The sequence below is a fragment of the Melozone crissalis genome, unplaced genomic scaffold (genome assembly GCF_028551555.1).
Source record: "Melozone crissalis strain CALT ecotype California unplaced genomic scaffold, PUWL_Pcris_2 ptg000042l_1, whole genome shotgun sequence".
NCBI classification, from domain to species: Eukaryota; Metazoa; Chordata; class Aves; order Passeriformes; family Passerellidae; genus Melozone; species Melozone crissalis.
In genome coordinates, this window is record NW_026535820.1 from 45,446,772 (window position 1) to 45,461,484 (window position 14,713).

The 14,713-nt window shown below is 42.0% G+C and overlaps 1 protein-coding gene across 1 annotated transcript in view; it reads right to left on the minus strand.

Moving 5' to 3' along the window:
• The window catches only part of MYO10 (myosin X), a 162,787-nt gene that overhangs the window by 34,726 nt on the left and 113,348 nt on the right, over positions 1–14,713 (minus strand). The window lies entirely within an intron of this gene.

Here is a 14,713-nt window from a genome sequence, read left to right on the forward strand (position 1 = left end):
AACACACACAACTTTGATGCCTGCTTTGTTTTGGAAGGCATTCCCTTACTGTCCCAGAGTACTGGTGTCCAGATAAACACCATAAACATACAGGACAATAAAAACAAAGAACTTGCCACAGGTATTATTTATTTGGGATTTCTATTGCATGGCACTGGCAAGTCAAGGAATATTTCAATAAACCTGAAACAACAGTAAGTGTTTCACATGTCTCCTGGCCTCTTCCTGTACACCCACCCCAAAAATCCATGAACAGCCTTTAAAAATTATTAACACTCCTGGTGGTAACTTGCTAGAAAAAGAACATGGGTATATTGCAACAACCTTTGTGCCTCAAAGAAGTTCCGCTGCAAACTCCATGCCAGATTTCCCTGCAAGCTCAGTAATGACAGGCTGGCTCTTTTTACAGTCTCTGCAGGTCTGAACCTGAAAAGCACTGCATTTACCAGCAGCAATCATTTACACCATTAGCTGATCACTTCAACTCCTACTGCTGCATCTGACCTGCATCACTCAACCTGCAACCCTGAGTATTTCAGATAAGAGACAGACTGCAAAATTAGCCACTCTCATGCCACAGGTTAGAGTTTCCTGGGCTAAAAATAGTTCTGCATAGAAGGAACACTGTAATTTTAGAGGTCTTCTACTCTACCAAACAGTCAAAGCAGGAGCCTCAATAAATGAATGTGAAAATGCTTTTGTATTTATATTCAGCCCGTCACCCAGCTTGCTTTACAAGCAAGGGCATCCCAAGGACATTTTTAAGACTGCAGCCCATTTAAGAGCTGTGAGGCAGTACATTGCTGCACTCACTACTTGCACTAGTGTTTAAAAATGTCAACTTGTCAAGACGCTATTGAATTAGATCCATCCACAAAGATGCTGTGGTCATTTTTCAGGTCCTGCTTGACTATATTCAGCAGGAAGAAGAGCTGGAAGTAGCTTCTTTGTTGGGGAAAAGATGCTCAAACGATTCTGACTGGCATGCTGAGATTTCAATGCTTTCATCAACAACAATAAAATCACAATTGCAGGGCTATTTAATATACTTTTCATTAGTTATTGTCCCTGTACTCTTGCATTTCAATCTTTCTGTTTGGTTTGTATGGATGAAAAGCCATCCCTGAGTAAACACACACAGCCTCTTTGTGAACCTTCCTTTTTAAAGGTATCCATAATTTCTTCTAAAGGAAGCCAGGATTTGCTCCCTCTCTCATATGGGCCCAGAGGAATGCTAGCGACTCAGAAGGATTTATTTCTTACACACTGGTTACAATTTTATGGAATAGAAACGGACTGTTAAAGGCACAGGCTTAAATGCTGGAGATACCAAAGTTTTCTAAGGGCATATTTAGAGCTCTGTAAGTGATTGCCTAAACTTTCAGCTGAAGTGAACCCTTGTTGTTTGAATACATTATTCAGGGCCTCCATTGAAATTCACAGCAAGTCCCATGGGCTGTTTGTCCCAGAACTGCAGGCCCATCCATGTGAGACAGGCAATTAAAAGCATTAGGGAAACAGGGATTTAAGGTTTGAAGCCTTGCTGGCAGGGTCTCAGCACACTGACAGAAGGTGTGACTCGCAGCACAGACCCCAGCTGGAACTTTTCATGGAGCCTCCTTTCCACCTGTGTGTAATCTGCTGCCATTTCATCCGAGGTCGTCCTTACCAAAGCCTCCAGTCCCTGCAGGCTAAACCCCAATCTGGCCCCATTCTCCCCACACTGTGAGCAAGCAGCAGGCTTCTGAAGAGAATCAATCAGGCTGCCTGAGCCACAGACCTACCATGAAGAAACATGCTGGGAGGGACTAATTGCAGGGACAGCTATCCTTCCTTGCCAGCCCCACGTCAGGACAGCCAACACCAACATCTCCATTGTTCTTTATGGGTTAAGAAGATTTGTGCACACACCACTACACATCTGCTGAGGCTGCACACAGACCAGCTGCAGGGAGAAACCCTGACCCTCCATGTCATCTAATAACTTACATAGACTGAGACCTCACCCCTCTTTTTCTTTTTTTTTTTTTTGTTTTAATTTTTCCCCTGTAATGTCACTCCTCCAGTGTGTAATGACAGACTTTTTATCAATAGCTTACAAGATTTTTCTTTTTGTTATTTGACAATTTACTGGCAGGCTGGGCATATAAACGCATTACTAAATGCTTAAAAACATGTTTTACCATGGTCCCTCTAACATGATTTCTTACAGATAGTGGTGCTTGGTATAAAGAATTTATTCCCAAAAGATACAAAGTTTCATCAGGGAATAGGAAACTAAGATGGAAATACTTGAGAGAACAGGTTTAAGATAAATTTTCTCTTGCACAGCCAAAGCCTGACACAGCTGTAAAATCTTGTAGCAATATGTGTAAGAACCTAATCCTGCATGTTTCTAGTACCTGGTGCACTGTTATTACAAGTAATCTCACCCTTGAAAGCCCCCAAGAAGCCAGATCTCACTGATATGCTAACACAGGATCACTTCAGCAGTACATCCTCAAATGGTATTGCAGATAACTTTGATCCACTTTATCACAATTTTCTTTGCTCTCCCTGCTGACACAAAACTGAGCAACCTCTTTTCAGACTACAGCTGCACACAAGGGAAGAGAGGACAGAGGGTTATTGCCTCCCCTTCTTTACTGCAGGTTAAGTGAAAAGGACAAGGTAGAAGAATCTCACTTCCAGCTCATGGCGGGGGGCACTAACATTGCATTCCACAGAGGGACAAGGGACATCAACTTATAGAGCACAAGGAGAATAGAAGAAGATTCTGAATCCAAATCTTACTTTATTCTCAATTTCAGACTTGGGCACCCACCTGCTGCTTCTCTAGGTCTCATCACACACTATCTCTTTAGGATCCCATGCCCAAATGCCATTTACATCTTGATATTCTTCTATTTTGAGGCATTGCTTTAAAGAGAATACATAAAATTCCCTGCTATCTCAGTAGTCAGTTCAGTGATTTGTGAACAAACCTGTGCTGCTCAGCTGTATGACACAACAATCATGAATCACAGCTCCGCAAACTACAAGATTTAGAATAATAAAAGTGTCGGTTGGCTTTAGTCGATTTAAATGCAGAGTGTTCCTGCTTGTTGTAAGGCCCCAAGGGCCTGCAACTTCATAGCTAAAAAAGCTAAAATAAAATTCAAGAAACATTAAAAAGTCAGCACTTGATCACACCCCCTTTTCAATACTGAGGCCACCAGCAGTTTTTCCAACGCATTTTGCCCCTGCACGCAGTTCATTCTCTCCATATAAGACGCCTACAAAGCACAAGGCTGACGTAATGCTCAGACTTGCTGCTCCGTGCCTTCTCAAGCAAGGAAATGTTTCAGAGCCATTTCTCTGCTGAAAAAAAAGTGTGTTAAAAAAGGTTTTATAAAATTTTCTCCTGAGTAGCCCTTTCTCCTCTCCTTCCTGTACCGAGCCCGTTGTTCGAAAGCCATAATGGGAAATCAGCCAGGCTTAAATCACAGCCAATATCTGATATGTGCAAATGAGGAACGCCGTGAAATATTCAGCCGAGCAGCTTTGCGTTGCTAGGACACCCGAGGTCGGGCAGCACTGAAAGGGCAGATTATTCCCAGCCCAGCACAGGGCTCCATTCACAGCTGCCTCTGGGCTCTGCTAGCCAGCCCTCCCGCAGCATCCCTGCCTCTCAACTCCCTGCGCTGGCCCTCCCTTGCCACCAAACCCCTCTGCACCAAATGTCCCAGTCCCATGGCTCTGGCTCATTTGGGTAATTTCCAAAGGCTCGCTTCAACCTGAGGGAGCCCAGGGTACCGGGGGGCTGCTCCAGAGCTGGGATCCAGCAGACTTGCAGTGTGCGGTCTGGAGATCTCCTTAAAGTATCAGCAACCCTCTAACACTGCATTTAAGACCATTTTTAAGTCTAGAGAGGGAAAATTCCAGTTTACAGAGGTGATGGAGATTCCTGTGACCAGCACAGATGTCTACCTGGCTGACAGCAAGAATTGTGTGATGGTCCACATGAATGGCCCAGCTCAATCCCATGTAACTGATGTGTTAATTGCTACTGCATCTTCTATCTCAGTACATCTCTCAGTCTAATTTTGGCATTTTTCTTCTAATTTGATCCTCTGAGCTGCCGTTCTTGTATTCCTATACATTTTTACATTTTATACTCAGGACTTGCTTTGCAGATCTGCAGCTGACTAGACAAGAGACAAGACTAGTGAAATGTTTGTACACACACATATATGCGTTTGCACAGCAGGGGCAGAAAAAGAAGTCAGTTGCTCATTCTTGTGTACATTAATTTCACAGAAAAAGGCAATAAATATGTTCTCCTTGGATAGCTTTGTTATAACACAAACAGTCCTATCCCATCCTCCCACTGAGAGTTGGAGAGTCTCCTCCTTTAGTTCTTTGTTTCTGAGAACCTCATCAAAATCAAAATAGGTATTTCTGGTAATGCTGAAATTTCCAGTGTAAGTTAAACAAAAAGCCCCTTGACTGATTTCTTCATGTTTTATATAAACATGAGATGGCAGAGCTGTGTGGATCACAGCCCTCTGTGCTGCCACAGAGGCCACACACAGGAGAGTCAACATCACCTTGGGCCAGAACAGCAGGAAGCTCCTGTGTCTTTTGCATTGATACTAATTGCATTCTGTAGAGAGAAAAAAACCCCACCACTGTCACATCATTGCAACAGTTTTGCATTGACAAGCACTAATATGACTTTTTTGTTCAAATTCCTATAAAACTGTGAAATAAGAGTTAACTATAGAGTAAATTCACTTTGCTTTATTAGCATGGTGTAGGGTTATCCAAAATGAATGTCAATAAACCTCCCTAATATCAATACGGTCATAAAAGTAACTAATAACTGATTTATCTACACATACTTATCTAAGGAGCCAGAGAAAGAATGAATTATAATAAATGGTAATAATACATCAGGATCTAACTACGTTAACATTCAACTGCCTTCTAAGTGACTTAATTGTGGTGCTACTGCTCATCTCCTCCAAGCCTGCAGAATTCACAGCCATGGATGCTGGTCAACAGCCCTTTGTTTCAGTAAGGTTTAGCTCCATCCTCACTTAGTTACGGGAACCACACTTTGGTTGACTCTATCCATTTTTAAGATGATTTTGTGGAGAAAACTCCTGCTCTTACTTATGGCCTTACAATCTGTTGTGTCATATTCAGATAAGATATTGTCTCTTCTTGTCCTAGAAGTAGATTCTATTCTGTCCCTCTTCCATATTTTCTGATCATGGTGAAAAGAGACTCTTGAGACTCCATGAGTGTTTAAGAGCATTTTCACTGCTGCCTTACCAGCATTCTTTCTCTGAGACCTGGCCAGCTGCGTGGAACACACACAACTGGAAGCAATGGATGTAACAAGTCTTGTCTTCTCTGTGATTTGTGACTTTAGGCTGGGCATGCACTGCAAGGGAGCTGCACAAATGTCTCTCCCCTTCACAGCTGTGTGACAAGAGGTATTGTGGCCCTGTTACATGCTGGCCAAAGCAGCATCAAACCAGTAATAACTTAAGCAAAGCATTTACATGTGTGCTTAGAGCTCATTGAGGCCAATGAGATGTGCATGCCCTGTAAGAACCAGGCTGATTTGAGATGTGCTGTGTTGTGCATGCCAGGGTCAAAGGGAAATGCAATTTTAGATGGCTGAACAGCCATTTCTTCCCTGAGAAATTCCTAGGCTGGCTTAAGTACATAACCCAACATAACCCTTAATGTTTGACTCAGAAGGGAACACTTGAGATAAAATCAGTTTTCCTAAAAGCAATTTTGTTTGACATGTGAATTGTGTGCCTACATTAAAAACTTCCTTGATGCTAATTTAAGCGCTGCACCACTTGTAATAAAAATCATCACTTATCCCTTTGAAATACTACTTTTAATTGATGAGGCTGGTCACTGTTTCTGTTTGGCTAAATATCAAGTATGGAAAAATGGTGTGCTTGGCAAGCTGCAGATGGACATACTCATCTTCATCATGCTGAATCTGGGGCAGCCATTCCTTTGAGAAAGCCAGTATAACAGATGATCTGGCATTTACCTGGCTTTCTGAAAGTGGATGTCTTCTCTCAACCCATCTACATTATCTGCTTCAATAATAAAGGTTTGGAGACCCCTCCAAAGCACCTACTCACCACTTACTTAGGAGATTCCTAGAGTGAGTTTCAAAAATGCCATGATTGATAACATCATGTGAACAGTGGAAACAGAACATAGCACTATGAGTTTGGTGACAAACTTGCCTTCCCTACACTAGATATTTGATAATATTCATGGGTGTATGCCACAATCCAAGGTGGCTGCCAAAACAAAAAACCTGCCAGTGTCCCAAATGATTTACATGGTGCAATGGGCTTCTTGGCAACCAGCAACTTCACAGACTTCCTGAACTGTGTGCACTTGCCTGGTGCTTGAGACCAAGCAACAAAACAAATACTGCCCACAAAGCCTGAGGAACTGTGCTGCTATCACCTCCCCAGCAAAGCAGAACCAGCTGCCCAGCTCCCTGTTGCCTAAACAGGGAACACACATCAGGAATGTGGAGAAATACCAATGAGAGCAACCTCAAACCTCATAATGTGTCAGCCAAAAACTTCCTGTAGGTTAGACTGACCACCCTTCCAGCTGTGATGATGTCCTCAAACACAGACTTTACATCTACTACATTCCACTTCATACAACTGAAACCACAACCTGACTGCTATGGACAGTGATAGGAACAGACCTGCCTTGCTTCTGAGGTTTATAAACCGCCTAAACCCATCAGAAACAGTAAATTCTGAGTGTAAGACAACAAAGATAAAACACTTTGATGTTCTTTGAGTAAATAGTTTGTGTTTAATATTTCATCTGATGAGGTGGCACCAGATGTTCTGAAGTGTACTTAGTCCTTACAAATGGATCATAGTGAGGTTACCCCCCCCCAAATTCTTTGCTGCATCCTGTTAAGAATAAATTAAGAAAACTCAAATATATGTATGTATGTAAACAGATAGATACAGTCAAAGAGAAAAAGGTTTAGTCACTGATACAAGTTCTACTCTTAAACAACATTAACTTCTGCTGTTCACACAGATTTTGTGTTCTGAGGGTAGCTTTCACAAAGATCTGTGAATAGCTGGGACAGCACTCTTACCTTCAGTAATCTGTTTTTTATGTTATAACCACTGTTGTTAAGCTTCCATTTATGCTACAGGTTGTAAATACATTTTTTTTGAAAAAGCCAACAAATGAGAAACAAAATAAATCTTATTTTTTCTGAAGCAAAGAAGATTTAGCAGAAGAAATACTGAATACATATCATCAATGTGCATACAACAAAACCAGCTACATTCTGACCTACCACCTCTGCTACCACTTGGGGTTTAAAAGGACATATTTTAACATCAGTGAGAGAAGAACAACTACAAGTTATGGCAACACTGTTTCCTGGTCCCATAGGCACTTTATCAGATCATGTACCCTCCATCTAGATTTGCAAGGCAAATCTAGGGCTGCACTTCTTGAGACCAGAATAAAACTCCCATAGACTTCAGTGATGCAGGATCAAACCCATTCCCTTCATAACAGGTTCTCTCAAGCAATTTTATCCTAATTTTCTACCCTGTGGCTGAATTCTAATGTTTGCAGAGACAAGCACTTTAAGTGGGAAAGCAAGGCACAAAGCGCAGGTCCCAAAAGCACAGGCAACCAGTGGTGAACAGCACTATTTTAGCTGCTGTGTTAGAGGGCTGTTTCACTGGGGGCAGAGGGGAGAGCTGACACAGCACAGAAGATCAATATATACCAACTGCTATGCTGTCCTTTCCATTACTACTGCAGTGGCTTTTTTTTCCCCAGGCATATTCCATTTCCGGTATTTCTATGGCAAAAAAAATTACTGTTTCAAGTGTGCCTCATCAAAGCCTTGCCAGTAAAATTACAAAATTAATTGAGACTTCTGGGTTCTGAAGATACCTTGCTTGACTTCCCCCTGCCAGCCACCGCCAAATACATTTGTCCCAAGTATTACTTTCTTATAATGCAATCAATGCAAAAATACATGCCTTATGCCTTAATAAATGGCAGGAATACTGTAATCCTTAACTTCACACAGGTGGTTTTACTGAACATTCACTATGGACTGATCAACAGAAAAGATCTTTCTCCAGAAAGCAGCCCATGACTACAACAGAGGTCTTCCCCCATCTGCACTCACAGCTCTAATTCTGTCGACTTTTTCCCAGCCCTGCAAACAATCATCCCTTTAACTTTCAAACAAAGTGAGATTTATTAAAGCAGACTGCTTGGCAGCAAACTCTCCTGGAGTTCGAAAATATGATTAGACCAGTAAATTCAGTTCTTTTCTCATAAACTTGATTCTGCATGCGTTTACCCTCTTTAAAAGAAAAGACAAGCTCAGAAACGTTTCCAGTACAGCTTGCTCAGGCAAACTCCAGGGACTTTCTACACTTTTTCTACAAGTCCACTGCAGCTTCAAGTATGCAAGATTAAAATAAATTAAAAAACCTGTATGAATTAAACCCCTTACCTTTTAAGACGTTTTCCCCCTTCAGTGTTCGTCCATTGTGAAAAACTGAACCTTTAGCAGGTTTTTTTTGCAGCTATGCACACACACACACATACACACACACAGAACAGAGCTTTCTTCAGCTCTGGTATTTCAAGTCTTTCATGTGATATCTTTGGCTGTACTTGCTTAATTCATTCCTGCTGCTACTCAAAGGAAGTCAAGCCTAGCGAGGGCTGGCTCTACAGCAATCACTGGAGATATTCCTGACTAACAGGACATGAGGGCTAATCTCGCCTTATAGGCAGCAAGAATGTAAATATATTTCACAGCCAACAAATTCCTAAACCTTAAGAGATAAAATGCACAATATGCCCTATGACACAGCTTAGCAAGGAAGAGGCTTGTGAACTTTAAAGTTTTCGCTAAAGAACAATGCTCTGTACCCCAGCGATGCTTTTGGAGCTCTAGAGATGTCTATTTATCATGGACTGTGCATGTTCCCTCTGAGTAGTTACCATGAGAACACAGCAAACAGGATTTGAATATAAATTGCCATTTAGAGATGGGGGGACTTTTTTTTTTGTAGTACTTAAAGAAGAAAACTTCCAGAGCTTGATGAAGTACACAGTTTTTCAACGCACACATTTGCATGACAATGTTTGCAATTCAAATGCTTGGTAGAGCGCACAAGAAGGAAGAAAAGCCAAGTTCTTTGCTGGTATTTATAAAAAGCAAATACTTCAGACTTGGGATCAGTAGCTGCAGTTCCACGATTACCTATCTATGCCACATAGCCACATATGAAGGAATTCATAAGCCACAAAAAAAAAAATCCATCAGGTGGTACAACATGCAAGAATTATTGTAGTGCCTGAAGTCAGCTGTAGGCAGTAAGATCCTCTGCTGCTGGCAGATCAACTGCTGAAGCAGTCAAAATCTTTCTCACTTCTAGATATTACACTGAACTACACAGCAAACGTTGCGCATTAAAAATATCCCATCCCTGGGCATTTGATTTTTTCACAGAATTGTTCCGATACTTTGCCATCTGGGCTACCCCCATCCAAGTCCCCCCAGAAGTAGCAATTGCTCCCCATGTGCCCTTCCATCCTGCTTACATACTGCCACAGTTACTATCCAAGACCCAGAAATCGCTCCTACCATTTGTGGACAGTCCTACCAAATGGTACATGCTGCAAAACAAGTAAAACTCTTGTCTGCCTGCTCTGCCTGGAGCTGGGTGCAACCTTTACAGCACAGTGTCTGCTCCCTCGCCTGCAGCATCCCATCTCAGCTCTCTGTCCCTAGCCTTAAACAGCTCAATTTTAAACCCCTTAGCCACGGTCACTGAAAGACAAATCCTAATACACTTAGCAAAGGAATGCCTCGTCAGCCCTGCTCAGCAAACAACAAACCTTGATGAAGAAGAAGAACATGCCTTGCCTGGGTGACTGCCCGGAGAGTGGAATGACCTACTTCAGCCCAGCAAGCAGGGATACTCGGGGATGGGGACAAAGGGACAACCCAGTGGCTCTCAGGCAGCATTAACAAGAGGCTGCACCACAGCAGTGATGGGAGTGATCTTTCAGAGAGGACACTGAAGAGAGGCATGGCTTACACATAGCACGAAACACCTTGCTCTTTCAGACAGGGATTCAGACTCACACGTTACATTACTACCAGCACTCTGCAAGCAGGAGCGATTGCTCTCCTCATACCCACTCTCCTTACCACTTTTACCTAAGGAATGAGTCCTCCAGCGCCTGACCTAATTACTCAAGTGATGTGTCACAAAATGATGCAGCTGGGACATACTCCACAAGCCTTGATTTGAAGCTATGTAATTCTGCAAAACCCAAGGCGACAAGATCCAGGTAGCTGAATTAAGTGGCGTTGGCCAGGCATGACACCACACCTACCGACTGCGCCTTCCTGGTTATGAATAATAAAGCCTTATGAGCTAGTTAAAGGGTAAGGAGGATGAATAGTTAGCAATTGTTGACCTGTGAGATCAGGCCAACATGCTGTGTTTTTGGGCAACAGTTGCTCGTCTCCCAAATGATGAGCCTGAGCAGCAGCTCCCTGAGTCTGACCCAAGCTGCCCAAGCAAGAGCAATCTGTGCTCACAGCCTGTGGCTCTGCTGCCTCCAGAAGCAATGACAGCAGTAATTGGCAGCCAGAAAGCTTTCTTAAACCAAGCATTTATTGAGAACAACTGAGATTAAAGACAGATTTTTAAAAGAGGCAATAAGGATCTCTAATATATGAGCTGCTTATACAGCTGTAAATGAATACTGCTAGACCTTAACTTTCTACAGACAGCCCACAGCAGCTCCACCTGGGCTACATTATCTATTTCCTTTGCTTTCAAAGTATGACAGAGTAACTATTAATGTGACCAGGCTATCTATTACCTTTTCCTTATGGACAGCAAGTCAAATTTACCCCGTGATCTGCTAGCTCCCAGTACCAGACACCACTGCAGCTATGCTGCAGCAGAGCCACCTCAGGGCTGAGCAACTGACTAAGCCATAGAGACACCTCCATTTAGGGCCTAACACTTCTTAGCTTTTAACTGCGGGGCTCAGCATCTTTAAAAACCCACAAAGGCATCTGCTCCCCTGTAAGGAGACCCAGAGTCTGCTGATTGTTACTGTATAAAGCAAATGCTTGGTATACAACTCCATGGGCATAGAAGTTTGGAACTAGAACACCTTATTAAGGATAATTTTTAAAAATAAAGACTTCTGAAAGTAAAGTTATCCAGATGCTTAGCAATTGTCTGTTTCAGGTACAGTAGAATACCCTTGAAGTTCAGACTTTCTCTGCCTGAATCTTTCAAGGTTATGTGTCAGTGCCCGTCCCAATGCAGTACCATTAGACTTGCACTCTTATCCATATTTCTGCAAAAAAAAAAAAAAAATCTCCCTAGAAGGCAAACTCAGTGATTCATACAGCCATGTCTCAATATGACAATACTGCAATTCCAGCTTGACAACCAGCTCACCTACTGCGTTCCCTGCACTTGTACCTGCTCCACACCCTGCACACAATCACCCTTGCAGATGGGGTCAAGCTCTGCTATCACTGTTCCTCTGCACTGCATTCCTGAGCTGTACTTCTACCTGGTGTTTAGGCTGCTATCATGCTGAACTTACATTTGTAATGATTCAGAGCTATTTTAAGAACACAGCTTTAATTCAGGCGCCAAGCAAAATAGGTTTGTATCTTATTTCATATTAGAGGACAAACTGCTTGCTATTCCAGGGTGTCTCATGGTCATTAATGACCTATGCCTCAAAGTACACTGCAGGTGCCAATAGCCATACCTTGATCCCTTCAAATGGCTCTGCCCCCAGAAGCAATGTTAACAATCTTATTGCCTTGATACTAATTTTCCCAGAATGAATATGGAGCATGATAGGACTCTAAGAATTTATTACAGACTTTTTTTTTTCTACCAGTCTTCCTTTGAACTGCTAAGGTATTACCAGTTTCATTTTTCCTGTTGCTCCCTGTAGCCCCTACCCTGCAGTAGCTTTACAATACAGGTTTAAATTTGCTCCACTTATTTACCTAACCTAATTAAATTTTAAGATTAAACAAAAGTTAATGTAAAAACCTGAAGAGAAACAGAATTGTCCCTTTAGAGATCACAAGGTCTGAGAGAAGGCAGCTTTTATCTTGACAGTGACAAGACCATCACTTCAACAGAGGAATGAGACAGACAGTAAATGAGCAGACAGACATGAACAGGGACCCTGCAATCCTGTTGCCTAGTGGCACACATCAACACAAGTTTCCTATAAAAACAATTTAAAAAGTGATTTTTTTGTCTACATTAAATACTTCATGTGAACTATAACTAAGACAGGATTCTGTCTATCAGGACCATACTGGTCTTAGATCTGCAACCAAAGAAAAGTGCATGTACCTATTTATGTGCAGGAAAGAATGGCCACATCTGAACCTGTTGAAGTCTCAAGAACAGGGGATTATAAAAACAAGCTATAATAACTGAGGTTTTGAGAGACCAGCACAGCTGAAGCCCTGCAGATGCTGGAAGTGGGGTCACTTGCTATGATTATACCAGTATCATGCCACTTGAGATTATGCCAATGTAACTTCAAGAAATAGCCTAAATGGAAACCTGAGAGAGCACTTGAGCCAAGCTGCACAAGGCTGGCTGCTTCTGGGCAACAGGAAAACTTCTGCTCCTGAAAGAGCTTGAATAGGAAGTTTGGATCTGAAATTTACTCTGATCTGTCTCCTGAATAGCACCAAGGCTTAGCAACTTTATTAATAGCAGCAAGCTGGAAGAACATTCAGCTGATGATTTTAGCAATGGCTGCAGCTTCTTTTAAAAAGACAGTCTTTTTCTTTGTTGTTGGTTTGGTTTTGTTGTTGGGGTTTTTTTGTGGTGGTGGTTTTTTTTTTTAATTTAAGGTACATGACGAAAAGGAGACAGAGATCAGAAAAGGCAAGGTTGCAGGGAGGAATCATTATCAAATAAAACAGGAGACAGAAAAAGAAATGTGAACCCAAGAAAGAGAGAAAGATGTGCTAAAGTTCAAAGGGATGAAATGATAGTTCTGCCAGCTGCATGAAGATAAGGGGAGCTGAGGAGAAAGACACTTCATTAGCAGAAAACACTCATTAAGCATACCAAGTGGAAAAGTTTCCATGTTATGGATAGTTCAGAACAGATTGGAAATTGTGAAAACAGATACCCTGATTGTTCTGGGGTCTCCCAAAGATTAATGGGTCCTCTGTCCTTCTGTCTGAGGCCTGCCTGCCGAAATGTCTTGTGACAAAAGGTCACGTACTCCATGCGTTCCCTTTAGGAAATTGCACTAATGAGTGTAGAACCTGCTTTCATATGTAAATGTTCAGTGGTTTACTGCTTAAGCTGAATTGTTTTTGCTTGCCACTGCAACATATTTAAAAATTGAACTTTAGAAAAATTAAAACAATGAAATAATTACTGTAAATTATCACATCTGCTACCAACATGAATACACTTCAGTATCTAGAACAACAGAGAAAGTAGCTTGCTATACATTCTGCTTTTCAAAGGCTTGAATTTGACTTCTATTTGCTTAACTTCATTTACTTACAGAATTCAAACACACTTCTTGAGTTCCCCCAGCTCCTCCCCTCCAGTTACAAAGGATGTTCACCAATAGGTGTATCCCCTATTTGCATCCAATCCGGAGAGGAACAAGTAGATGGAGAGGCTTTGCTCCCAATAACACAATCTCAGCTCAGTCCTTGACAAGTCTCTCCAGTCCAGCTCTCCTTTAATGCTGTGTATTTCAAAAAAGCAGTAAAACATCCCTTTCTTCCACATACTTAGGTATTTGGCAAGCACTGCTTAAGTACCTTCCCAGTGACATTTATCATTCCATATCACCATGACTGCAGATGGAAAACACAGAGGAAAATGCTCAGTGAAGACCTTTTACTTCCTTTTGATCCAAGTTTACTCCACTTCAGTAGCTCATTCGAATATTTCAAGCAGTTTTTTTTTCTAACTAGCCCTGCACAGTGATCCCTGGTAGTCCATGCACAGCTCCTGTGTCTCTGAGCCATGCTGGGTCACAGCAAACTGAGTCGTCACCTTATTGTCCTTTGCCTAGCTGGACAGAAGTGACATGTTGTATGAGAGGATAAACTGCAAACTGCTCAATGGGATGAGCACCTACAAATCCAGCAAAGGCACACACACAGCAGCCAAATGCTGATTTTGTGCCTGCTCCAGTACCTGCAGTGCTGCAGAAGGAGAGACCCCACCAATGTCACAAGGTCAGCACTGAAAATTACTGTGTCTGTTCAATGTGGAGTGGGGCACAGAGAGCAGCACACAGCAGGCAAAACTTCCAACAGTGAATCCCAAAGGTGCATTTTGGTAACACTTCCCTGAATGAAGAATGCCATTGACAAGCATTATATATGGCTTTCCTTCCCCTTTTCAGTCAAGTCTTCTTCTGAATCAGCTACAAAAGAGAAGCTCTGTGACACTTGACTCTTGTTCTTCAAACAGTATTTCTTATTTAGTAAAGCCAATATTTCAAGTTAAATTTGCAATCAAATAAAGGCAAATGGAAAACAAGTACAACCATTTTTGCGTAAGATTTCAGCGAGATTTAACATGTACATTGAAATGGATTGTCTACA